The 26,003-nt window shown below is 38.7% G+C and overlaps 1 protein-coding gene across 2 annotated transcripts in view; it reads left to right on the top strand.

The window, feature by feature from the left end:
* The window catches only part of nbeab (neurobeachin b), a 185,390-nt gene that overhangs the window by 9,253 nt on the left and 150,134 nt on the right, over positions 1–26,003 (top strand). The gene's annotated exons all lie outside the window — the stretch shown is intronic.

Raw genomic sequence — 26,003 nt, 5'->3', positions numbered from 1 at the left:
TTTCTCTCCTGCAGATGCATGCAGGTATATGTATAGACAAGCCCCCAGTTCTAGCATGAACCTCTAAAAATCAAGATACGGTCTTCAGTAGGTGCGTATCTGTGTAGAGGAGGCTCTACATGGGTTTATTTAACATTACAATGCCCAGAATGTCCCTGAGATTGTACTTTATATTATACATCTTTTATATAGTTATAGGAGAAATTCCACGGCAGCATTCATCAGGAATAGCAGTGTTCATCTTTTTCTTTTCTTTTCTAAGCCTTTCATCATTTCCACCTTGAACTGCCTCAACGTAGGGTCTTTGCTATGCTAAAATTGTGCTTCCTAAGGAAACTTTATTTTTCTGCTAAGCCATTCAATTTCTGCCAACAGCAGCTTCCTATGATCTACTCCATGGTAATCTTCTTAGGATTTGAGGAAAATTGAAATTCTGATTCTGTGCAAATTTGTTTGTTTAAAAGTAATTTCCCTGAGCTGTTGATTGATTCAAGGAGCATGCTGATGTGCATTTTCTCGTCCTCAACCAAGGACGAATTGAAAGACATTTTCTACATACTGCCATATCTGCAAATGTTTTTTTTTTAATTTCTTTATATCTGTTAGTGCTGTTTTTTTATTTTAATTCACTTCCACTTTAGGTTTAGGTTCACTTCTTTTGTATCACCCACAATTACAGAGAAATTGCAATAGTTATTTTAATGCTCATAGTCAGTACCATATGCTCTTGATGCTGCTAGAATTCCTCCTTGTTCTACATTGGATTTTACTCTTTCTTCATTGTTCACTACTGATACTATTGCCAAAATAGGACAAAGGCTGGTTTTCCCTAGATAAGAAAGACAGCAAATTGGAAATACTGTTGGATGTAGACTTTTTGGTTTCACTGATAACCAACACCCATTGCCTTAAGGAAATGCTAAAGAGAGGTCAAAGCAGTGGATCTACTTTCTCTTTCTTCTCCCTTTGGTTTTCTTCTCTCACATGCTCATCCCTCTTATTTGTTTGCCTGTGCAGTTTTGCCCTGGAGAGCTGCTGATACTATATGATTTGGCTGCTGCCTACATTTGTGTCAGGGTGCATTCTGGGATGCATCCTCCAGCTTAGTTTGAAAATATTTAGCAGGGGCACAAGTGACTCCGGGCTGTGTGGACTATTTAGCGGTGGCTGACCCTGTCTTTCTAGATTGCATGTTAAAATGTAAATGTCTTGCTCTCCTGCAGGATGACTTGTAGCAAAAATCCTCTTGAGAGACGTTACGATGAAATGGACTGAAGTAGTAGCAATAAAATTCCAAACAGCATGGTTGCACTCAATTGAATGAGCTGAAGGTTATTTGTGTTTTTGAGCTTACTCAATTTATTTTTGTTTATGGACAACAACATAAACACGGTCGTATGCCTGTATGTTCCTGTTCCAAAAATCATATTGTGTTTATTTGCATAGATTTTGAAACATTATTTCAAATTAATGTTTTTGCACCCCCCCCTGTTCCAGATATTAGTTGCTGGCTGAGCATCTCTGTAGCTCTGTAATTCTTATGTATTTGGATATTGCACTTGGCTATATTATGATCCTGGTTATGTTTTGATCAATTGTGCAGTACAAATTTATTTATTTGTATATTTAACAGGATAAGACAAACAAGTAATTAAATTAGCTACATTTAAATCTTGTTTTTTTTTTATAGCTGTGCTACTTCTAACTGTGCTAAGTATGTCCAAAAGCTTATCTCTCTCTTTCTGTGAGGCCTGGCTGTGGCTTTACTGTGAGGATAGTTGAAATTACACCCCAAAGACAGTTGATCTAATTTGGCATCCCTCGCCCTCCACAAAATTCTGAAGGGCATATTACAATAACATCTGTTTAGAACAGTATTCTGTGTATGTTCTGTTATGTCAACTAAGATTAGTCTGTGACCAAACTAGATCGCTGAACATACTGGACTTGGGGCTAGAGTGATTAACATATATGTAAAAAGAATGAATTCCATCTCCTTTCACCCCACCCTGCATGTGGAAAAATATGGACATAATTTTAGAGGTGTGGGTCAAAGACACTGACAGCACGGGATCTTAACGTGCTAGGCTGTGGCATGATTTGTTGGCGTTACTTAGCAGTGGTCAGTTACTTAGTGATTTAAGACATGTTTACAGCCAGAGACAAGTATGTTGTATCATCATCAGCAGCAATAACAATGTGAATACTCAGGCTTATTTCCGGGTGGAGCCGCTCCTGGCAGTAAACCAAATCCCAGCCTAGGTGTTAATGTGTTGTCTCCTCCCGTTGGGACAAGGCCGTGAGCACACATGCTCATTTCTATGGAGATGAGCTGCATCTCTGATCAGGCAAACATGCTAAGTCATAATGTTTGCTGCAGCAGGGTGACGGGCTGTTACTGTAGCAAAGTGTTAACATTGCAGTGCAGATGCAGCAGAAACAAAGATTGCCTGATATCAGAAAATGTGTACCTGTTTAGGTGTACTTACAAATAAAAGCTTTCTTTAGCTTGTCATACCTGAATGTGACTATGCATGAATACAGTATAGATGAAAGCCTTATACCTTCTTGTTCCTATAGTTTTACAAATGTGTGTTGCTAATATGATCTGTGGTTGAGCTTGTATTTGACACTCAACAAATGAATCCAGAGGCAGTCAACAGTGTAATTGGATGTTAAGTTATGACTGACTTGCTATTTGAATTGACTTTGTCTGAAGAAATGATTTGTACAGTACGTCCTTATGTCATGAAACATAAGAAATGGATGGGGCTAGATTACATGTAAAGGACCAACTGGGCTTGCTCTCAGCAGCAGCAGCCATTCCACTTTGGCTCATGTTGACTTCATCTCTTGTGCCTGTTTTTATCTTAATGTTGGGGAAAAGTGACTGCACCTGTGCATGACAAAATGAACTTTCGAAGGCTTTAAGAGGTGAAATTAGCAACGGAGCTTCTCACTTAGTGATTCATCATCCTAAACTGCTATGGGCAGTAGTATTCATAGGCATATTTATTCAATTTATACATTTACAACTATCCATAACAAGCCTAAGCCTTTTAATTCTGCTCTGCTTTTTAGCTATCATATTACAAACCCTTTTCTTTCTTTCAAATTGCTCAGTTCTGTGTAGCTGCTTCCTCAGGTCCACGTGCTTGTATGACCAGGTGAAGTCATGCTACACCACTAGAACTTATATCGTCTTGATTGATTTAACATACTGAAGTTTCAGAATTATTTTGTTGTTGTTTTTCCTGAGGCTGTGAATGAAAAAGCAGACCTGCCTTTGTGTGCTATATATATTGTACAGACTCCGCTGCACCAACAAACACAGGCTTTTCAAAACATGTTCACTGTCCTACAACAGTAGCTTCCCCATAGAAAGATGGTCTTTGTAAAGGCAATTTCTCTTTCCATCTCTGCCAGTGACAGAACACACACAAGCCACTTTATTGGTGTAACATAAGACATCTGAGGTCCGTATTACAAGAAGTGAGATTTATAATTCTCTGTTGCACATGAGCCACTGGGCAGTTAATGATGTGTGCTGTGAATACAGATTTCTACATTCCCTTTGGTCTAGAAGTGCTGCAGCTCTGTAGCCTGCAGTATGTTGTCATTAGATGACTGAAGCCACGATGCTATGTTCATCTTGCTTTGTTCCTCCAGCCCCCACTCCACCACAATTTCGCAAAGGTTTTGCTTTTGATAAAGGTTAGTGTAATCAATCTCCTAGATGTTTATATTTATTGCTCTACTACAGCTGGAATTTTTCCATTTCCTGCTGATATTGAAGCATGAAGGATTCTATAAGAGCTAGATCACTCTCTGATTTAATGTAGCTGAAGTAAGGGAGGAATAATTGAGGGCTTACAGAGAGTTAGGGGTTTGGATTACAATTAATACTAAGGGATCAGCGTAATGAACGAAGGCACCATCCATTTTTACGGCTCATTATCCTCTCTGCCACATTCTAACACATTCTCTCTTTTTATAGTTAGTCACTTGAATGTCCTTTATCTGCTGTCCACTTGGTTTTCTTTTTCATTCAATGCAGTGACTTAAAAAAACAAACAAACAAATAAACAAACAAAAAAACAAACAACCTTTTGGCAGGCTCTCATCAGTTTGGTACTGAATATTTAGGTATGCATAACTGAATTTTCATTCTAATGTCTTTCCATCATTGTAGTAGCCATGTCCAATATTTTCTTCAATCCTTGTCTATATGATGAATAGGTCATATTTTGATCCTTATCTATAACATCAAATATGACAATATTTTTGCCCTTATTATCTTTGCAGTCAGTGTGTCAATACTCACAAATTTTTGTAGGATACAATCCAAACATGGCTATTATAAGGCCCTTGATTTGGAAAAAGGGGCAAAATATAAGTCGTACTGAAGACGTATATAAACGAGGATTTTGACTCTGTGGCTAAACTTGCATTGTAACTCCTATCCATCCATCCATTCCACAGGTAGCAAAGAGACTTTGTATAGACGTCTATGGGAAAATGGCCCTGCTTCTCACTTGATTTATTACATTAGATCTTCTCATGAATTTCTGACTCTTGGCTTCTAGTTTCAAGCCTTCTTCAATACCTCTTTTATTTTTCAAATGAAGGCCCTATTTAGAGGATAATAGAGCTTAAATCACGGTATGCATTAAGGTGTGGCTACACTGTGATTGACAGGCTCTATTCAAAATGGTGAGCCGCTGTAGAAAGCACAGAACATATCACATCCAAACCTATTCCAATTAAACTTCACTTTCTTGGCCGAATATGATTTCTTCTGGTTTTCTTCTGGTCATTTTTTTCCTATCAAAATATTTTGAGTAAATCAAGATATGGTACAGTGGCACCTTTGGGCATTTCTTTTTTAAGACAAGAATGGAAAATGGGGGTAGCTGGTAGTAAAATAAAAATGTACATGGAAATTGCTTTCTGTATGCTTTTTACACATAAACAGTGCCAATGCACCTCAGGTTCTCCTATGAACAAAAGTTGTGCCAGATTTAAAAGCTTTTACCTACAAAAAACAAAAGACAAACTGAATTTCAGGATTGTATTTTCTTGCCTCTGTGATTATTGAAATCATATGTCAGGGAATGAAAGGAAAATGTATTGGAATTTATTGGAAGAGATCAAACTTTATATGAGAATGGTGTCTCAGGAAATGTCTTGGATAATGAAATTAAGTGAAATATTTTGATAAATCCTTTCATATAAGGAGGAATAAATGGTATCCTAAATGCCCCCTTCAAGCTCCAGTGGGAGCATTTAAATGTATTTCCACATAAAAGGCTGGATGTGTTACAGTGTGCATGCATATCGTATTCTTTTTCAAATATAGAATCTAAAAGTTAACCACTCAATTGAATGTAGCATCTATCAGACTTAATGCTTTTTTTTATGCCCCCTGCTCAGAGCTGTGGCCGTTGGCGTTAAGTTCTCCTGATGTTCGTCCATCTGTCTCATGAATGTTTTATCTCAGTAACGTCTTGAGGGAATTTCTTTAAACATTCACATTGACTAAAGTATCAATCGACTTGATATTGGTGGTCAAGGTCATGATGACCTCATGTTTTTGGGAATGCGGTATATTGTTGGTGACCACTGGAAATTTGTGACACAGCCATTCACCTTGATGAAGAACTGACTGATTGAATATCTGGATTAGTGATACCATAATGACCTTTCTTGTTTGTCCAAAATATTCAGCAAACCCACAATGTTGATGAAAGTATTTTTAATGCAGCGCTGTCTTAATCGATTGTTTCTGCTTAGGGTAGTTGTAAATAATAACCTCTCAACTTGGTGTAGGTTCATTAAAACTGAAGGACAACAATTTATATTTTGCTTCCTTTGTTTAGTCAAATGAATGGACAGCTGACTTCAAGCCCATCAGATTGTGTTTGTTTGTCAGTCACATTTGTGTTAGCACTCTATTGGCTGAGATAGAAGGTATAATACTCGCTTCGTGTCTGATAGGCTTTTTGCATCATCTAGAATTTATTATTATTTTTTTTTCCATTTTAATTTGACTGTAATTAGAAACCCATGTACTATGAATACTGTTGAGACCTACTTTACTGCCTGTTTATACTCTTTACATTAAGAAATCAACATCAGCTAAGCAGTTTAGATTTCACATTGTCTACAAATACTCCTCACGAACAAGAACATCAGCTGATACATTTGGATCCTCCATGTTTAACAGCAGATCTCCTTTGTCGCTTTGAGGAAGCCATTCAGTCAGTATGTTGCATGCATTGGGCATATTGAAGCCCATTTTCAAGCAAAAGCTAGATGCTGAATGTGTGTCTTGAGCTAATGCTATTAGTTGTGAGAGTTGGACGGCTTTGAAAGGAACATCTGCCTGGAGAGCCCTTCTGTAGCTCCAGAGTCTCAAGCAGAGAAGGATTACTGCTATGGCATTTGGTTGAAAATGATTCAGCATGGAATTAGATGGCCTATATGGAACAGCTTGGGACAGTGTGGCAGCCTTACGCTTCCAGTTCATATAAATACAGGGTGTCTGGAGTGGTGAAAGGCGGCAGAGATTGTAGAATCTGGGCATCATGCTTCTGACTGATAACACATGCTTTCATTAACATTTAAGTACTTTAGCTCACAGTCCCTGGCTTTAGGCAGAATATCCCCTCTCTGGACACAGCTTATATTTGCTTGTTTCTATAAATTGTGTTAAGCATATTTTATTTACCAGCAGAATGGACATATGCAGTTTTTCAAAGCAGTTAACTAATATAATGTGTTTTTATTGAACAAATGAATATTAAAATGGTAATGTGCCTACGAAATACATTTCATCCTTCATCCTTGTCTCAGACAGACACTATAAAGATGCTTTGGATTTTCCAGAAACCAAGACAATGGAGCATTTTATATAGATTTTCTTGTTTGTGTCTGGGGCAGCTTTCTTTGAAAGTAAACAGAATAATTTTACATAATGACCAGTGTGGGCTGTAGCTATATTTTGACTCTGTGCATTACTGCACTCATTCAGCATTTTATTAGGAAAACCATGCTAAAACTGGGCACTGTCAAAATACCCTCAATTCTTTATGGCATGGATTTAATGTTAAAAACATCACTGTGACATTCAAACCAGCAGTGTCAAGGGGGCTAAAGCACGAGTAAAAACACCATTAAAGCTCTACTCCCTCCACCCACAGCCTGGATCCATGCTGTTGATGCCAAAGTCTGACTTTATCATTGGCATGTCTCAGCAGGAATCCAGATTCATTGGTCTAGTCTTCATCGAAGCAGTTTTGGTGAGCTTGTGTCCACTGCAGTCTCAGATTTTGCTCTTGGCTGACAGGAGTGGAATCTGACAAGGTCCACTGCCATAGCAGATCCAACACAACCTTTCAGTTCATCTGGTAATTGTTTGCAGAGCTGCTGCTCACTGGATATTCTCTATCTGGAATAAAAACCCTAGACATTGTAAATTTTACATTGAAAACCAGGTTCAGAAATACTGCATCAGTGCAAAACCTACAAATATGCTATATTTAATGTCACAAAAATCCCTTTTTTATTTCTTTATTTATTTGCAATGGAGAGTGTATAAAGAATCAACCATCTCTTCATATAAAGATTGTGAAGAGATGGTTGATCCAGATTACAGTGAGTTGTTAATTTCCAGATTTAGTCCCACATAAAAATGACTCAGTCACATAGAAACCATTCAAAACAAAAACCTGATAATACAGGATACATACAATGAACAATAATAAATCACAATATATTCCTGTCAATACAATGTACAAATGTATCATAAAATGTGTTTTAGAAAGAAATACCAGTTTCAATTGGAATTCCTTCATAGCAAATGAAGAGATGTTAAATAAACATATCTACATTGTAAGTACGATCTAAGTGCGTGTCAAATGGCCTCAATGCCAGCCAATCAGCAGGAAGCATTCACTCAAACCATGGCACAGCTAGAAATTAAATACCTGTTTAATAAAATTACCTTGTCAAAGATAGGAACTGCAGATTGGGAATTGATAAAGAGTTATCGTGTAGTGCTGACAAAGTTAGTTTTCCCTGTTCTGCTTTCATGCATTTCACTGGTGCTGGATGTCTGTTCATTGGATAATTGCATGAATAACAGCAGAACAGGTCTTCCTAATTAAGTGTGCTGTGTATATTTCCATTAAAATCAATAGACCAATGAGGTCTCTCTCCCTGTGAGTGCAGAGTATTTCAAGGCGTGTTGGTATGCATTTACTTTTGGAAAAAAGTGCTCAGCGAAGGCTGTGTCTGCATCCCAGAGGTTAGTTTTTGGAGGTGGCATATTTTTTCTGAGAAGGTACATTGTTTTCTGTACACAGTGTACACAGTGTACACAGTGTAAAAAGGGGCCTCAAGTTTCTGAGAGAGAAAGCAGTATTGTTTATTTTACTTTGCTTGTATTACAGTGGTGTTGTGAGACCATGGATATAGTCTGTCATCACAAAGCTAAAGTAAGGCTGCTGGTGTCCCACCAGGGTGATGATAGCTTTCACCTGCTGTTCCAGACCTAAATTGGTATGTACAGACCAAATAACTGGAAAGAAAACCAATAATTCTGTTAGGCAATCACTTGCACAGTATGACAGATAAATAGAGCACTATAGTTGACTGAATACATAAGACAGAGGTCCCCTACCCTGAGAATTCTTTGTTGTACACATTTATGTTGCAAGTTCAAAGTTCAAGCATATATACATTCACTGCTATTTGTGGAAAAGAAATATGCTGCCTCAGTGGAGTGTTGTGCCTGGTTGCACTGGAGTCTGAGCCACTTCCTTGGAACAGTTTCATGTGCCTGACTTTATTAAGAGGGTTCAACAAATTAATGAGCCACTACAGGCCTAGAATGGTCCTTGAGACCTAAAAGTAAAACAGCGTTGTACGTCTAATGCCTACAATTCAAAACTTAAAAAAACCTCCAGTGGCCTTATGCCACTGATGATCATTTTATTTCTTAGAGACACTTGTACCACTTTTAAACTGACTTTAAACGTGGAACTAGCTTGTGTGCTGAAGCATTGGTGGACAGTGCCACACTGAATACATCTGAAGAGATAAACCTCTTTAGTCAGTCTGTCGTCAGGACATTAGTACTTTCACTTGTCAGAGCACAAAAGTCTACAGTTTTTGGATAAAACCCAACAGTTGTAGTGTCACAACAGAGAAATTGGACCAAATATCAGCCAATTTACCAGTAAAAGAGGGTTAGGGAGATCAGCAAGTGATTTAAAAAAAAAAAAAAAAAAGTGTTATTTTGTTTTTGTTTTTGACGGTCTAGAATCATGGCTGCTTGCACAAAATGTGAAAGTGTTAGTTTTGTAATCTGCCTTGGGGATCTGCTTTAAGTTGGCACATCTTCTGTCTCCTGCTTTTGATTCTCTTTGATGGTCGTTAGTGTGTAGCTTTGAATCACAATGTGGCCATAATAGCGGTGTGGATTAAGCTGGGTTGGAAATATACACCTACCAAGAGCCATGTGTCAGTTAATAGTTTTGTTTTGATATGTTTTTGCAGTTTTCCCACTGGCTGAGCTGTGCCTGAACTAATATCTAGATCTCAATCTAATCTCTAAACTAATATTCAACAGACAGTCAATTGTGTGTCTGTTTCATTGGCTGAACATGAAAAAGTAACAAAAGCTGTACAATTTTCATTTCCTTTTTTTGGAATCTGCACTTTCTACAGTGAACTGATTTGTGGAAATATAACCAGACAAAATCTTACCTTAGGTCTTACATAATGTTATTGTTAAATCAATAAACTAAACATTAATGCATATGAAGATACAGCTTTCATTTAACTTTTCATTTTAAAATTGTAAAATTAAAGGCATATAATGGTCAGAGAATATGACTCATTAAACTTGCTTTAAAATTGCTTGGAGGATTTATCACTCTGTTGAAGTCATCAGTGCTTCAAATGTACTCAGTCCACTTGTGGTTGGATGGTGGTCTTATGAGGTGATACAATTGGTATGGAAAGTACCCCCTTAAATGTTACGTTGCAGCCATTTTCTAAAATGATTTAAGTGGATTTTTTTCCTCATTAATGTACACACAGCACCCCATTTTGTCAGAAAAACACAGAAATGTAGATTTTTTTTTGCAAATTTATTAAAGCACAGAAACTGAAATATCACATGGTCACATGGAAAGAGGGAATACTTTCTGTAGCCACTGTATTTCTTTCTTCACAACCAGTTTTCAGTTCAGAACACCAACTGCAGAGAGCAGACAAAACTGAGACCAAGCAAGCTGCTAATTTAAATTAGTGACCACTGAAATGACCTGTCGAGGTCATTTTTTCATTCGAACTGGTAGAAGGAATTTTTTTAACCAAGAAGATGCTAGCCGCTTTGTATGACTTCGCAAAAATTATTTTTGTTCTCCTCACTGTGTGTAAACTCGCATGTGGTGTAAGTTAACTAAATTGGAACTGCATGCTCATAATGCTCAATAACCAGAACACATTTCAGCATCTGTGCCGCATGTACTGTAAAGCCTTCCATTGTGCCTTTGTGAGTTTTCTGATGCTGTATTGCGTCAGTGAAGTGTTTATTCATTTCCTCTGACAGCTGTCATTTCAGTCATTGAGCAGGAATGATTTCATTCTGCTTGCAACGGTAAAGCATGTTTTCGAGTCCGAATCAGTCATCTGCTGCTGGTTTGAGATTGAGAATGTGACTTCTTGTACGGGGGGGTCATCTTGAGTGCAGCAGGGTGAGAAAGAAAGAAAGAAGTAGTGGGTAGCAGGAAATGGGGTAAAGAGAGAAAATGTGTTCTACAGAGTTCATCAAACCATCGCCATGACCTTCAAGCTTCTAGTATGCAATTCAGTTATTCAGCTCCATTTGTGCAAGCCAAATACACACATAAAAGGATAAAAGAGTTCTTATGGGATCCATGGCTTTAAATGCATTATTATAATATTACATTGCAATACATGTACAAAATAAATTAGATTCATTATAATATAGCATTTAACAATATTTTGTATCATAAAATGTCAGAATGACAGAAACCAAAAACCTGTAACTATTAGCCCGCCAATGTAAACCAGCTAGTTGCATATGCCCCCTTGGGTGATAACTGGTTTCTTCTTAACATGGTAGTCTGAATCAGGAAAATAACATTGTGTCAGACATTTACCAAAAGTGAAAGCAGTGGGACGTTCACAGGTAATGCTACAGTAACCTGTTTAAAACCTGATGTACAGAAATTTGGCTTAATCCTTTTGACAGAAGTCAGAGCTTAACCAAGTTATTCCATGCAAGTTATGATATTTACACCGCTGCACAAAAACTGGATTACTTGACTAACCAGATTAAGGATGAAGTGCTCCGTGCCTGTAAGCGTGACAACTAATTCAATCAAACGCTCATTCGTAACGTGCTCAGCTCAGCTCCAAATTAGCTCTTGTCTGACTGTCTGTAATAGCTCCAGAATGATACTTCGGAGGGGGGGGGGGGGGGGGGGGTCATTCCCTGTCAGGACATTCATTCTCAGCCAGAGGGCAGCTGAAGCATCTAGGTCTGTCATCGAGTCGCTGGTGTTGGGGACAGTGTGCCTGTGTTTCTGCACTGAGCCATGTGATTGCCATGTGTCAGAGAGCATGGCCAAGTCTCACACGGGGTATCTGCAGATAAGGGTGCGTTGCCTGAGTGACCGTGTTTCTTGGCTGCCTAATATCTTGCTCCCCTTCCTCAGAGACTTGAAATGCTGGTTGCTATTCGGCACACACTCCTATTGTAACACTGAACTCCAAATAGGCCTTAAAGCAGCACTGTTTGGAGTCTGCCATGATAATTATTAGACTTTCAATCCGCTGGTGTCCATCGCAAATACTGTAACATTTAAAACAACACGTCTCCTCTAAAAGTACCAGTGCCACTAATAAGAGAGGCAGGGGCATAATGCACACTTTCTCACTTTCTCTCATCTCTTCTATGAGCATTTTTGACATCTGCTTATTTCTATATACAGTATTTTATTGCGTTGTTTTTTTTTTTTTTTTTTTTTTTTCAGGAAACCCTGAGAAAACAATACTCAGGCACCACGTTGATTTGACAAGTGAAGTAAAGTGACAGATGAACAACTGAGATGGTATAAAACACAAAAACAACAAAACACCACAAAATGCAATTATTTTTCAATAGCTGTTTATTTTTTACAAGTCAGGGATAAAATGAAACACACATAATACTTTAAAGAATGATCAAAACTGACCAAAATAAGCATTAGAATGGTGAATAATAATAATAAAAAACAATTGGATTGGGACAATAGAGATGACAATAGAGTTTCTTGCCACTCTGTCCAGGTAGTGGGCTTTTACTGTGCCACTTTGTGCTTGCGACCTTGTTTAGTCACAGTGGGCCCTTCTGTACACAGGTAGGTGTATTTTAAAATATACACAGCTAAAAAAATGACCTGTAAACCTTCAACTGAAATTCTGAAAGACTAGTTGTGTACTTTGTGCTTTAAATATTGTTTTTAAAAGACATACAGTTATGCTGATTACCATCCTTACCTAAATGTCCTTGGCTGGCGGATATAACTGGACTCAAAGTGGCTCAAACTTGTTTAATTAGTGGCCTTGTCCCTGTGATGCAATTTTGGAAGCATTTGAAGTTTGTTTTTCCCTGTTCATTTTAGGTGGTAATTGCTGTGCTCTTTTCGGACAGATGATGTGAAGGGCTTCACGCTGAAGGCAAACTCCACTGTTGGCACTGTAGAGTGACTCTGCTGTTTCACAGCCATCTGGCTCCTCTGTCTGTCTGTCTAGACTCAGGTTGCTCCACCACAGCACTCTCCATCTATGATTAATAAATGTCCACATGTGCTCATGCTCATATCTCAGGGATAATTGTACACTCTTTCCATTCAACATTTGGCCAAATTCTGATGCCGTTCAGTGTGTGTGGGTGAAGGGGCAAAAGAAATGGTTAATATCAGGTTAGTTATCTCACTGATGTTGAATTTGGCCATTTCCTCAAGGCAGACTTCAAAACAGGGTGAATGGCAACATATCCTTAGTACATTACTATGTGTACTGTGTCTTTTAACAATTTGGACGTTTTTGTCATATAACATTGTTTCTGAGTACTTCCCCTTTGTGGTACGGCCTGAGGGTTGTTTTCTTGAGATGTAGCACATGATGTTTGTAACTGATGACACGTTGCGTACTCCACAATGTGGAAGCAGCCAAGGTGACAAAGTAACTTTGTTGTATTCCCTCTCTTGTCTGGGACAGTTTGCCCGCAGAGTTTCCACACGGTGCTGCTCTGATATTGATCTGAAATCAAAACAATTCTGCACTGGCAACACTTTCCTCATTGTCTTCACTGACTGCACTCGCTCCACAGTTATGTCATTGTTGATGCAACTGAACAACACAAACATGTTGGCACACTACATGATCAAATGCTGTTCATAAACCAAAACCTTGAGGACTTTTAATCCAATGATTTTCTTTTGCAATTGATGAAACATCTATAACTCATACATATATTGTTTTATCTTCCATCACAAAAAGACCGTGTATCAAGAAGGACTTTTATTCATTATGCTAACTGACACACCTCAACTCAAAACACTGAACAAACAAATCTCAAGTTGTTGTTGTTTTGTTTTGTTTTGTTTTGGTTTTTTTTCCTCAGCAGAGTGGTTCAGTCTGGTTGGATATACATATACCTCGGAGGAGCTAGGCCAACGGTTGCAGCGTATACAACAATGTCTGGAACTGATCAGTGTATGTGATGAAGAAAGATGCATTGTTGACATTACTCCCACTTTCAGTGAGCAACATTCTGCACAGCAGCCTCACGATGTTGGGCAGATTGAGGCTGACAGCTTGTGTTGATGCAAGTAATTAGACAGTAGATCAAATAAGACCATAATAGAGCTATCAGTCACTGTGCTGAGACCGTACCACACGAGCACATGCACAAGCAGTGCACAACAACATACCCACATAAACACGGATGGGGGAAGTTTGGATGAAGTGATGAATGCATTTTACCAAAACACCCTTTGAAGAAATAGCAAATTTTAGCACATTTTGTTTTAAACTCCATTAAACTGTTCGTGTCGCAAGCATTTCTTTATTCTCTGTCTGAGAAGCAGTTAATTTTTGATTGATTTTCACAAATTGTTCCTCCAACACTTTAAGTGCCAAGAGATTGTCAATAACAACTTTCCGTGCAAATGATTCCAGCTTGTTCTTGTTATCTTTTATTTATTTTTGGTGTTTGTGCCCTATTTGACATTCAGTGGAGAAAAGTAGAAAGTGAATTTTCTTTGCCAGGCATAAACTGAGTAAGGCACATGGCTGTGTTGTTTTATGTTCCTGCGGCTTGTTTCAGAGGAGCTTTCAGAGCTTGTAAAAAATCTCAGCAGCAGAGGATCGAGGAATAGCCTCCCTCTCCAACTACCTTGTAGTCAAACAGTACTACTTGCAGCTGGCTACAAGATTAGACAGAATTTTATGTCTGCAATGAGGTCACTGCCAGAGCTGGAGGCATTGTTTTTGGGTTGTCCTTCCTTCCACCCATCCCAGGGATGCCTTTAGGGAGTTACCTCAAATTTGGTTTAAAAAAAAAAAAAATTTTTTTTGGACTAAAGGATGATTAATTTTTTGTGGTCAGAGTTCAAAGATCAAGGTCATTGTAGCCAAACAAAACTGTGTGTAAACTTTTAATTAATTAATTAATTTGCTAACTATGACTCAATTTATGACCTGATGTCTAATGGTTGCAATGTTTATATCCAAATGGTCAATGGTCACCTGCAAGAAGCACCTCTGAACTTTTTAACTCAAGAGGGTTAGCTTGGGACTGTATTATGGAATTTGATTAGCAACTGTAAAGCTATGATTTGGGTTGTTTTTGTGTTTGAGTCGTACACATTTACATGCTTTAATGTATGGGGTGTGCTTTCCCCAAAGCTTTTTCGAAGTTGAATTATTCATTTCTGTTCATTTCCTCCCTGCATGAATGTGACTTTCAGGGTTGAGGGTAGAGGTTGAAGTACGAGCAAGCCAAGAGAAGACTCACCTCTTTCTGTCCTGATTGCCTGCCCTGTTAATTTTCACACAGCCTGACTAAATGAATGAAGCAGTTTGAATGCTGCATCTGTTACTGAACTCCATAAATATTTGGACAACAACTGTTTGTGTCCTCATCCTTATTACTGGGTGTGATGTCTTGGCACAGTGTCTGACATTAAATTATGGATGTTTAGCTTTGCCAAAATCTTTTTTTTTTTCTGTCACATCAAAATTTGAATATCTTCTGTCTTTTCCATGCTCTGTGTGCATCCCACCACCTACAAAAGACATTTAGACAGATAGAGAATGTGATTAGGCAAATATTCTCTTTTGGGGATGTCAAAATGTAATTAAAAAAAATCACATCTAAATGTTGACCCACTTGAAAAAGCTTTAACTGCATTTAAAAATCAAGTCTGCTTCTATGATATTGCAGAGCATGGCATGAAAAACAAAACATTTAGTTTTGTTTGTTTATTTTCACAATAATTGGTCTCAGCTTTGTTTTTGTTTTTTTGTTTTTTTTTTTTGACAATAGTTTGCTGTACTGTTGCTTTGCATTATATTCTATTTATGAGCTGGAGTACGGATGTTGAGAAAACATTATAGACATATAACATACGTTGCAAAAACATGGTTATCATTTTTAGTTAAGATGAACAAAGATTACTTCAGGAGGATCTATCAGAAACCACTGTGATGGTTTAACCTCACAGATGGACAAAAGCCTGCATACTTAAGAAACTGTGTTTTAATTGCCAATGCTTATTAGATATCAAGACTCTAAAAATCAATGTGGACACGCCAATCTGTGAAAATAGTTACCTTGTACATGGCCTGAATTGTCATGTTTTTCCCACCTAGAAAAATATAGAGGTATCTGGAATGTAACTGACCTATAGAGTAGCAAGAACTGCCGCATTTACAGGCTGTTTACATTGTCTGTGTGTCAAGTTTCATATATGTATTGGTTCAAAAGGAAGTGATAAAACAAGTACCTAATTTTGTGATCTTGGATAAGCAGCAGTCCCTGGAGGCAGTAATTTTTTTTTCACCTCCACGGCAGTAGTCATTTGGACTAGCTGACTGTAGAGCTAAATGATGATCAAGCACAGACATAATCTGATGCAGTTTAAAATCTAACAGTCTGTTATTCTTAGGATAGTTACACATTTTTCTGAATATTTCATCCACTTGTAATGGGTGCAAGTCTTGGATCAGCAATTTTGCTATTTTTTCTGGAGCTGCGGTTAACTTGTTGCAAAAGCAGAGTTTTGGGTGCTTTTAGAAAGCATTGGGGATGAGATGGCCGTTCACCATTCTAAGACCCCCCGGCTCCCTATCTTTGGAATAGTAATTGAAGGTATTCTTGCCAGTGTTGTAATCAAATGCTGTACCCATGCATGAGGTTGGACGAAATGGCAAACACACTGCATCATGCTGCACTACAAAGGTGAAGGATGTGTGTCCAATAAGATCTGTTGGTGTTTTTTTTTCTTCAGGCATCTGGATATGAAGCAAAACAAAAAACATGCATTTAACACATTTAAAGAAAGAATGTATTGCTCAAGTATTCTCAAGAAAACAGTGTTATGTTTTGTTTTTTTTTTTGATGGCAGCGCAGCATCTGAGCAATTTACATTGCTATCCTGACGGAGCTTTCCTGCTTATAGTGAAGTCAGCATGAATGATGGATTACAAGTGTTCCTGTCATTGCTAGCAGCTTGTGTGAAATTCTATATGTTAATGCTACAGCTGCCTTGCTGTTTTCCTCCTGTTACTAGCAACTAATTAGCTGAGTACAACTGAAGGATCTGTTTCCTGGTTGCATCAGTTTTTTCATTCACAATATCGTTGAATGAGAATGCAGCCCTTCTGATATGGGGGTAATACACTTGTCTGGAAGAAAAATGTTTTCATTGCAAAGCTCCCTTTTTAAATGAATATGCAATAGTGTGGCTGTAGTCTTAGGGGCAACCGAGACACCAGACTGAATTGATCAGGAGCAAGTGCAGTCTCAGAGAGGGAAGTTGTTTAAACTCTAATGCAAGCAACAAGTTGGATTAAATAGGCTGAGCAAGGTCCTGCTGAAAGAATTTAAACGGGCACTACATCAGAACAAAGAGAAGAAAAATAAATCCCCCATTAGTCTTTCTATCGGAGTCTTCTTTTTTTTTTTTTTTTTTTTAAGAATTACGTTTTCCCCCTTCATTTTACCAACAGGGCTGCATGCTGCTCACACACATGATGTTAAAGTATGCTTGAACATAGACCACCAGCCTCAGATCCAACCTGAAAACCTGAACTACATAGTTCTTATGCAAGAGAGATTAAGGATGAACAAGATGAAGGAATAGAAGCATATCATGACCACTGAGCTGTATGATCCATGATGTGCAACAAAGTCATGGCCTTTGACTTCCATTTTCTACTGTGTTTTCATTGACCCTGTTTTAAATCTCCCAACTTTTTTTTTTCTGCACTTCTTAACTTTACTTTTTGATTCTAAACACATACATGTTGGGTGTGAGACTCTGTCGGCACGCTAGCAGCATGCATTCTTTTGAATTTGAAGGATTAAAGATCCAGCAAGTGTCTAGACTGCCTGGGATAAATGCAGCTGCAATGATTTCATATTCCACCTGACATGAGCGGAGAATCATGGATAATAGTTAAATCCTCACAAAGGAGCAGTCTCTCCCCTGTAAATACAGGTCTTGAATACATGAACAGTTCTGTAGTTGAATTGCATGATTGAACATGATGGAGCGCTGCAGTGAAACATATTTAGGGGCCAAATGTTGTATATTAAGGGGAACTGAAAAAAAAACCAAACAAAAAACGTGTTACTGTTCTTCCAAAAAGATAAACTAGAGCATATGGTCCTCCAGCACAGGATCAATGTCTTTTGTCTCCGGGTAATGACCATGATTTTTTCCAGGGCTGACAGGCCAGGCAGGTGGGGCAGGCAGTAAAGCAGTGAAGTAATTAAATACCAGCACTACCAGGCGGAAGAAAGACTGAACTACAAGCACTCAGAGGTGGAGGTCTGCGCAAGTGGCCAGACCTGCTTTTGTTGAAGTGATGAAGTGGTGAGAAGAGAGTCGCTGGTGCTGGAAGAGGCACATAGAGCACACTGGAACAAACGGCATTGATGATACGCAACCTGAGAACAAGTATACATAAATCTGTCACTCTCAACAATTTTCATAGTGTCTTCAAGTATTGTCTAGAATATGCAGGCAGCTATGCGAAAGATTACATATCCCACAGTGACACCCTGTTGCTCTTATCTCTGCTCCGTAGAACAGTTTAATGCAGGTTTGACCAACAGAGGCAAAGGGCATCACATCACACCAAATTCTCTCGATGGAGTTGGCCAGATTATCATAACAATTAGACAATGATTAATGTGAAATTACAGGACAGCAGGACTCACTCACAGGATTTGACATATGATGCCTTTGAAGCCAAACTTGAAGCTGTTATTGTACCACTAACAGATGATAGGGTGGGCTACCTAACTACTGCCTTACCCTGATGTTGAATATGCAAAGCTTTCTGCTCAGTGTTGCTAAAAACATGCTCATATTTTTGAACATCGCATCATTTGTGCACGTCCAACAGCTATTAGAGCATTCTTTAATATATAATAATGTTATAATACATGATTTATAAGTGTTTTATTTTACGCAGTGATAGTTTCACATCATCAAGTATTAAAAGCTAGTTTTGGGAAGAAATAACATAAAATCTGTGTAAAAATAATAATAAAAATAAATAAACAAACACACAAAAAGACCTCCACTTTTGAGACATAATTTTACTCCCTTGGATGTTGTTAAACTATAAACTCTCCCTTCAGTGTATTTGTATTTCCATCCAGAGAAATTTGAGCTAATATGAGAGGATAGCTCTTTCTGATGCCACTGTGTGCATTATCTTCAGTGTTCAAAAGGCGGCTCAGATCCGGTTGATGTGTAATGGTTGGTTGAGCATGTCAAGCATCTCCAGCATTTGAAATACAGGCAGTGGATGGTTGGTTGGTGGTACATGTAAATATAGATTACATTAAAGGAGAGTAAGATTAGCGGGATTTAAATGTACATGCCCCAGGCAAGGATCTGTAAGTGTGGGAATCACATAAATGGAGGTGAGGTATTATGCTTATCCTGTGTTGAAAGGAAGAGTATGACAAGGCATGTGCTCTATTCTTGTTGTCAGGATCAGCAATTCACAATTTCCCTTATGAATTTTAATGAAGAAGATATGCAGGTTTTTTTTTTTTTTTTTAACTCATCTAATTACACATAAAACCAGTCTGAAAAGGGTGCTTTATGAAAATATCCCCCCCCTATAGAGTCACTATAAAGCCCAGAGCTTTGACGTCATTACACAGCTAAAAATATGTTTTGTGATTTATTTATTTATTTATTTACCACATAGTCTGTGTTGATCTTCTTCCTTCATTCTTCTTTTTTTTTTTTTTGCCTTTTTAGCTACATTGCTTCTGCCCTTAACCGACCAGAAGGGAGAATGCACCCAGGAAATAATTACAGCGCATATATTTTACTTTTTTTTTTTTTTTTTCCCTCTTCTAGCAGATGCAATTGCTGTACGTTTGTGCACTGTTATTAGCTGGTTGATATCTGTATTTGTGTGTGTCTCATCTGAGACCTTCGATCTGCCAAAATCACAGTGGTGTAAAAGAAACCAGTATGGCTTGCTGAAAGAGTGCTGGTAAAATGTCTATGATGAAACTGTGTCATTAGTGTTGTGGTCAGACGGAGGAAGTGGGGAGTTGCTGCAATAAACACAGTGGACTGTCTTTGCCACTTTCTTCCTCTGCCCCCCGTCAGTTCTGTGACCTGCATACTGATCTCTGTTTTTAACCTGGAGGACAGCTTGTCACAGTCCTAGTCTTGTAAGAGAAGTGACACTTTGATAATCTGGAGAGGATAGAGTCAAGAGCTCTCTGCTGTCATTCCCTTTTCATTTTCTGCCTTTCTTGCCCTATGAAGGTCCATCTACGCTCTCTCCTTTTCTACCTTCCCTTTGTATCTCTCCCTCTGGTGTCTGCATTGCAGTGTACTTTTCTTTCCCCTATCAAGCAGCAAATCTCGAGATCAGCAGGCAACCTTTAAACTCAGCTGCACAGTGCTTACCTGAGACAATGCCAGACCACACTGCACCTCGTGGAAACTACCAGCACAAGTTTCTGGCTGGATGCAACCTGTTTCTCTCTTTACAGAGTATGAAACAATAAGGAGGGCATATGTTTTTTGACAGCAGTATTCAGCAGGAGGAATACGTGAGCACTAATCACTGATCCTGTTGACTGTTGGGTCTATTCAGCTGCCTGCTTCACTCAGTGTACATGCAGTATAGTATCTTTGAAAATGTGAGCTTGATTTACACCAAATTATATCTCAAGGTCAGTGGGATTTATACCACCTCACAACTGTTGCTCCATATTTAATGTGCTTAATTAGCTGGTAATTAGAGAGGCTTGGTTATACTCGCATACATGCATTCAAAGATAGAGAAGAAGAGCGTTTGTTTCAGCTGTCTTGTATTATGAGATTCTATCACATGGCTCGACAAAGACGAACAGAGGAGAATGCTGCACTGCAGAGTACAGTTCAGGTGACTGCCCATGTTTGGTAAAAATGTATAACAAATTTATCACAGCTGCCAATTTACGCAATAACAGCTTTTGAGAGGAGCGTCATGTGTCTGCAACCTGTCTTTGGATTACAGGGTGTTCTTGTTTTGCACTTGGTAAAATGTATTTTTCTTCTGCTTTCTTCGATGTCTGTGCTGTTAATCAAACGTGGACAAATTGTACATATTGTCTTGTTGGATCATGTGGGGTTGTTGTGTAGTCATCTTGCCACTCAGATTGGAAGATGTGTTTTCTGTTAATAGCACTATCATTCAGTCAGGCTTCCTGTAGATGTGTTCATACAGCACACCCTCTTTCCCTTTGTGAGATGTATTTCCTGCAAGATTGCTTTTTAATTTTCTTCCTCTCCTCCTCTGGAGAGGTGAGCCCATCTCCTGTTTGACAATTCCAAGCATTTCAAGGGATTAGAGGAAGGACCACATGATATAACCCATCGGAATAGTAAACAGGCCTGTGTTGCCACACAGAAAGCTGTGAATATGAGATAGGAAAAGCAGTGGGGCTTGGGAAGCGCGCCCCCCCCCCCCACCCTTGGACTCACTGCCCCGCTGAGTGTGGCCAGCTAAAATGTGTGATTAATTAATAGAGTGGGACAAAGGCAAAGTGCTTTCATAGTTTTTACTTAAGTGTCATTCAAAAGCAACCAAACCAGGTCTAGTTTATATGAGTCAGGGCCCTTAACTGCTCAGGACTGACCTCAGATGAAAGGCCTCACCTCTACTAGCATGGGCTTCTCCATATGACAGGGTTTGGCATAGGCGTGAGGAGCCGAGGGTGGTTGGTGATTGCACATAATTCCATTTTACACATGCCTGAATGTACAGAACTAAACCTGTCAGTTTCACTTAAAGCAGATCCTCCCTCCCTTTGACTCCTCAGAAGTTTGGCACTGGTTCTTCTCTGGGTTCCAGAAGAAATGGCCTCAATACTGAAATCGAGACAGGCAGCTGGCATCTAGGGCATCAGCTGATGGAGTCTCATTGTTCAACTGCCCCTTTGTCACTGCAATAAGCAGCCACTTCACATGGAAGATATTCTTTCATTGCCCTTACTTCATCACCCTCAAAGTTTATATTATGTTATTTCTGTTGTCAAGAATTGTGGATGAGTTGAGGGATTTGAACTATGTCTTGGGGGCGTTAAAACTTGATTATTTTTATTTTGGAAGACAGGTCAAAATAATATGATGATGGATGATGTAGCATTATATTTAAAAACAGGACCCCTAAGTTCCATATTCCTCAGTTTCACCTTCAAACTTTTCAATTTATTCACCCCTCTGGCTTCTGGGATCTGAATAATATCCAGATCCCATAGCTACGGGGGAATGCTAACTCCCACAAAACTCTTAAAACTCTCATCTTATGACCCATTTTTCCTCTAAAGCTTTACTCATTTTTATTTATTTTATTTATAATTTTTTTTCCCCATTTCCTGATTGGGAGGGAGGTTAAATGTTGTTGAGTATTTTTATTAAACAGGTGAAATTATGAATAGGACATAAAACATTTAAATAACAGGGGTCCCTGTAATCCTTTGTGTTCCACTTTCAGATACAAATTAAATAACCTCTCATACTATGAAGTGCTTTCCCACAGATGGAAATTGGCGTCATCTTATTATTTCTAATTTAGGTGTCAGCATGGGCAAACACCCTGACCGTTTTATCATGAGTCCAAACAGATACACGAATTGCACTTTTATTATTTGAGAATTGCTACATTTAATTTTGTAATTAATTTATTGGCAGAGAAGAAAACAGACAGAAGTCACATTTCCAAAGTTATGGTCTCTTGACTTTAAATATCCACATCAGGTTATTTGTACTTCTGTGTTCTTTATGTGTGATCACACATTCCTGAGATTCTTGAGATACTGAGATAAATTACAAATAGATTTTCAGTGTTTGATGAGAGAATGTAGTTTAGATCAAATTTTCCTCAGTTGAAATATGATGAAGGGAGCACATCAGAGGGTGGAGGTCCAGGTTGGTCTGGACCCTTTTCTGGTTCTCTTTGTCCCGTGTCCTGTCTCTGTACACTGTCCTATCAAATAATAAAATCATTACATGGGCAAAACATTACGTAAAAAAAGAATTGAAATAAAATGACTCATATTTGCTGATGCCTTGGTGGGTAAGTAGAGACCAGGACATTTAATTCAGCCGTACATTACCAAGATCAAGATGAGATTAGATATATGGGGTGGCTGTGATGCTCAATCAGACGCGGTCATCTGCTGTGCACAGAGGATGACTGGAAGATCAGATGAGGAGATTTACTGCCTTTTCTTTTTTTGCTCTCACACTGAAAAGTCAGATTCCATAAGACCAGAAAGACTTATGTTTTAAATGTTGCTTTAGTGGCTTTGTAGTCAGGCCTGGCTTCATGGAAAGCTTTGGATCCTGGGTCTTTCCAGGGATCTGGGTTTGTAGGTTTCATCCGCTTAGATTCTTAGCCTTTAGACCAGCGGTCGGCAATCTTCAGCATTAAAAGAGCCATTTTGGTGTGATTCCCACCAAATAAAACCCAGCTGGAGCCACAAAACCTATTTTACAGCTGTAATGAAGGTAACAGCACGTATATAGTTTCATCCCACTTATACTAAGTGTATAAGAGCTGTAGTTTGTTGCATTTGTGAAATAAAAGAACTACTTTCTGTTTTCCTCAAAAACTTTTCTTTTTTCGGATGTATCCATGGTTAGCTTATCGGGGGGTTGAGAGCTCAAAATAAGACACCAGCCTGTTGGCAACAGGTGATGCATACAAAGTGGGACGCGTATTCTGATGACCCAATGTTACAAGATCACCTAAATCTGCAGAATCATGACTATTACACTGAAAAAATAGCTAAATAAAATAAAATTTATTGAAATGAAATAACCATTATTTATTCACATTATTTCCTCAAAGCCACATGGAGCCACGGCAGAGGGATGAAAGAGCCTCGGGTGGCCAACCCCTGCTTTAGACCTATGTGTGGTTTTGACTTTGAATAAAAACAGCAATGTGAAAATGGATCAATGAGTGGAATACAGCTGAAATCATGTTGTAATGACCCATCCTATTAGCACACCCTGTTGGCTTCTCTTTTCTCTGCTTGCGCCTCTCTTTCAATTGGACTCTCTTGCTCTTCCTAATGCAGCATTCTCACCACTTTTGCTCATTTCCCTGGTCTGTCTCTTTACCACGCCTTTAAGCCTGAATGCTGTTGGAGGCTTGGCCTGCTGGGCTGATGAGTTTCATGTCTCTGCAACAGTGAGGTCTGTATGGCTGCTGTTGATCTGCCATGCCTGCCCTCAGCTGCTTATTTTTAATGATAACCTCAATCCACTCAAAAAACATATTGGCCTCTGTTACACTCTGCCAGTCTGATTTCCACTTCACTCGCAAACACACACCGTGTAGCTGTCTCCTCAGTAGTTCTCAAACTGCGTGCCGGACTCCCCTGAGGGAAGCGCACAATCACTGCAGGTGGTGGTGATGACCAGGGAAAAATAGGAAGGGAAATAGTTCAGCAAATATGTTTTATGTAGGAAAAGTAAACAAGAATTTACTGATGTTATCGAGCAGGGTTGGGAGTGTGAACTATTGCTTTTGCACTCAAAGGAGAATCTGCACCAAACCTTTCTTTAAGGGCCCCTTTTTTGCTCCAATTAACCCAGACTCACCCTGTTGTTTTGAGTGAAATGAAGACAGGGAAAATGCACTCTACCACAACCTTGACTTTCTTCTAGAGGCTGCTACAATCAAGTAACAGGCTGTTGTCAGAGCTTGACCTTAGCATTTGAACATGTAATTTAACTTCTGTATTTTTCTACAGCTGTAACCACCAATAAGTTCAAGTGAAGGGACTGCTGTCATTTGGTTGTGTTTACACCCTGGGACTGCCTGCCAATGTTGTTATGATATAAATGCTGAACTCATTTAGTATAAATAGTCAAAACCTTATTCTGCAGATTGAGGTCATGTCTACTTATGAGGATCAGTCAGCTTCCTTTATTTTTCTAATGACTATTTTATCCTTATTAGTTATGGAATGAAGTAATAAAGATAAACGTTATTTTAATGTAATTTTAATTGACGACCTGACTGAAATATGCTGAGAAATGGAAGAAGAAATTTGCCAGCAAATTGTACAGTAAAATACAGTATATATTAGATTAAATTAACTGCCTGGAATAATTGTGTTATGTTGTGCTCAAACCAAGCATGAAGAAAATAACTCCTTTTTTTTTTTATCTGGAGTAATGAATCAAATTCCTAATGTGTCAATTTTCAACTGTAAACTACGGCAATAATCAGATGGTGAGAAAACCATGATGTTTACAGACAGGTGATAAATTGATGCAATTCTTAATTAAAATTAAAAGAAATTAAAAGAAGGAAAGCAACACAGCACGGCTCCATTAACTCAAAAGATTTTCTAAAATCCTCAGTGATGGGCTCCCCAGACTGAATCATTATGAAACACCTTTCATCTTTAGTTTCCTGGGGGCTTGTTAGCCACATCTGTATGCTGCAGGCATCCAGCTCAGTGAAGCATAAACACTGTAATCTTTAAATCTTCAGCTGTGTTTCCACAAACAATAACATTCTAACATCTCAATCACGGTCTGGTCACATACAAGGAGTTAGTCCACACAGCGGACCTCCCCTCCATGATAAAGTATTTTCAATTCTGATTTCATTCATGTCCTATCCTCTGCAGGGCTATGACTGCCTTACTGGTAGGTCTACACTCATCTTTGTTCAAATACAGTCAACCTCTTCAGTGTCCTTCTGTTTCTTCTATTGCAATGGTGGCACGGAAGACTTTAATCCAGGGATGATATCATTAAAAGATGGTACTTAACCACCTAAATACTGCTGTGTGTTTGGCATTTATGGTTCTTTGCATAAACTGTAATTGCATCTTTTTGACCCATGTGTTTCACATTTTATCACAGAAATAATAAAGGTGGGATCCAAGCTATGGGGAAACAAGTGCTGTCTTATTTTTTATGCTGCTTGGCCACTGTCAGACGCTTGGATGTCAACTTTAGACTTACTGTGGATCCTCACCCTCTACATGGCAGGAGATGGACTCAGAAATTCAGAAATAGCAGGTAGCTGCTGTCTGGCAGCTGTTAGATGGAGCCTAATTTTTAATGAAGAGGAGTCGACTTGTCAGGTGTCACAGAAAACGGTAAGCATTGTGCACCCTGTGTCCTCTCGCCTGTCTA

The sequence above is a fragment of the Echeneis naucrates genome, chromosome 13 (genome assembly GCF_900963305.1).
Source record: "Echeneis naucrates chromosome 13, fEcheNa1.1, whole genome shotgun sequence".
Classification (NCBI taxonomy): Eukaryota; Metazoa; Chordata; class Actinopteri; order Carangiformes; family Echeneidae; genus Echeneis; species Echeneis naucrates.
Note: the sequence above shows the minus strand (reverse complement) of the source record. Positions and strands in the feature narration are given on the sequence as shown.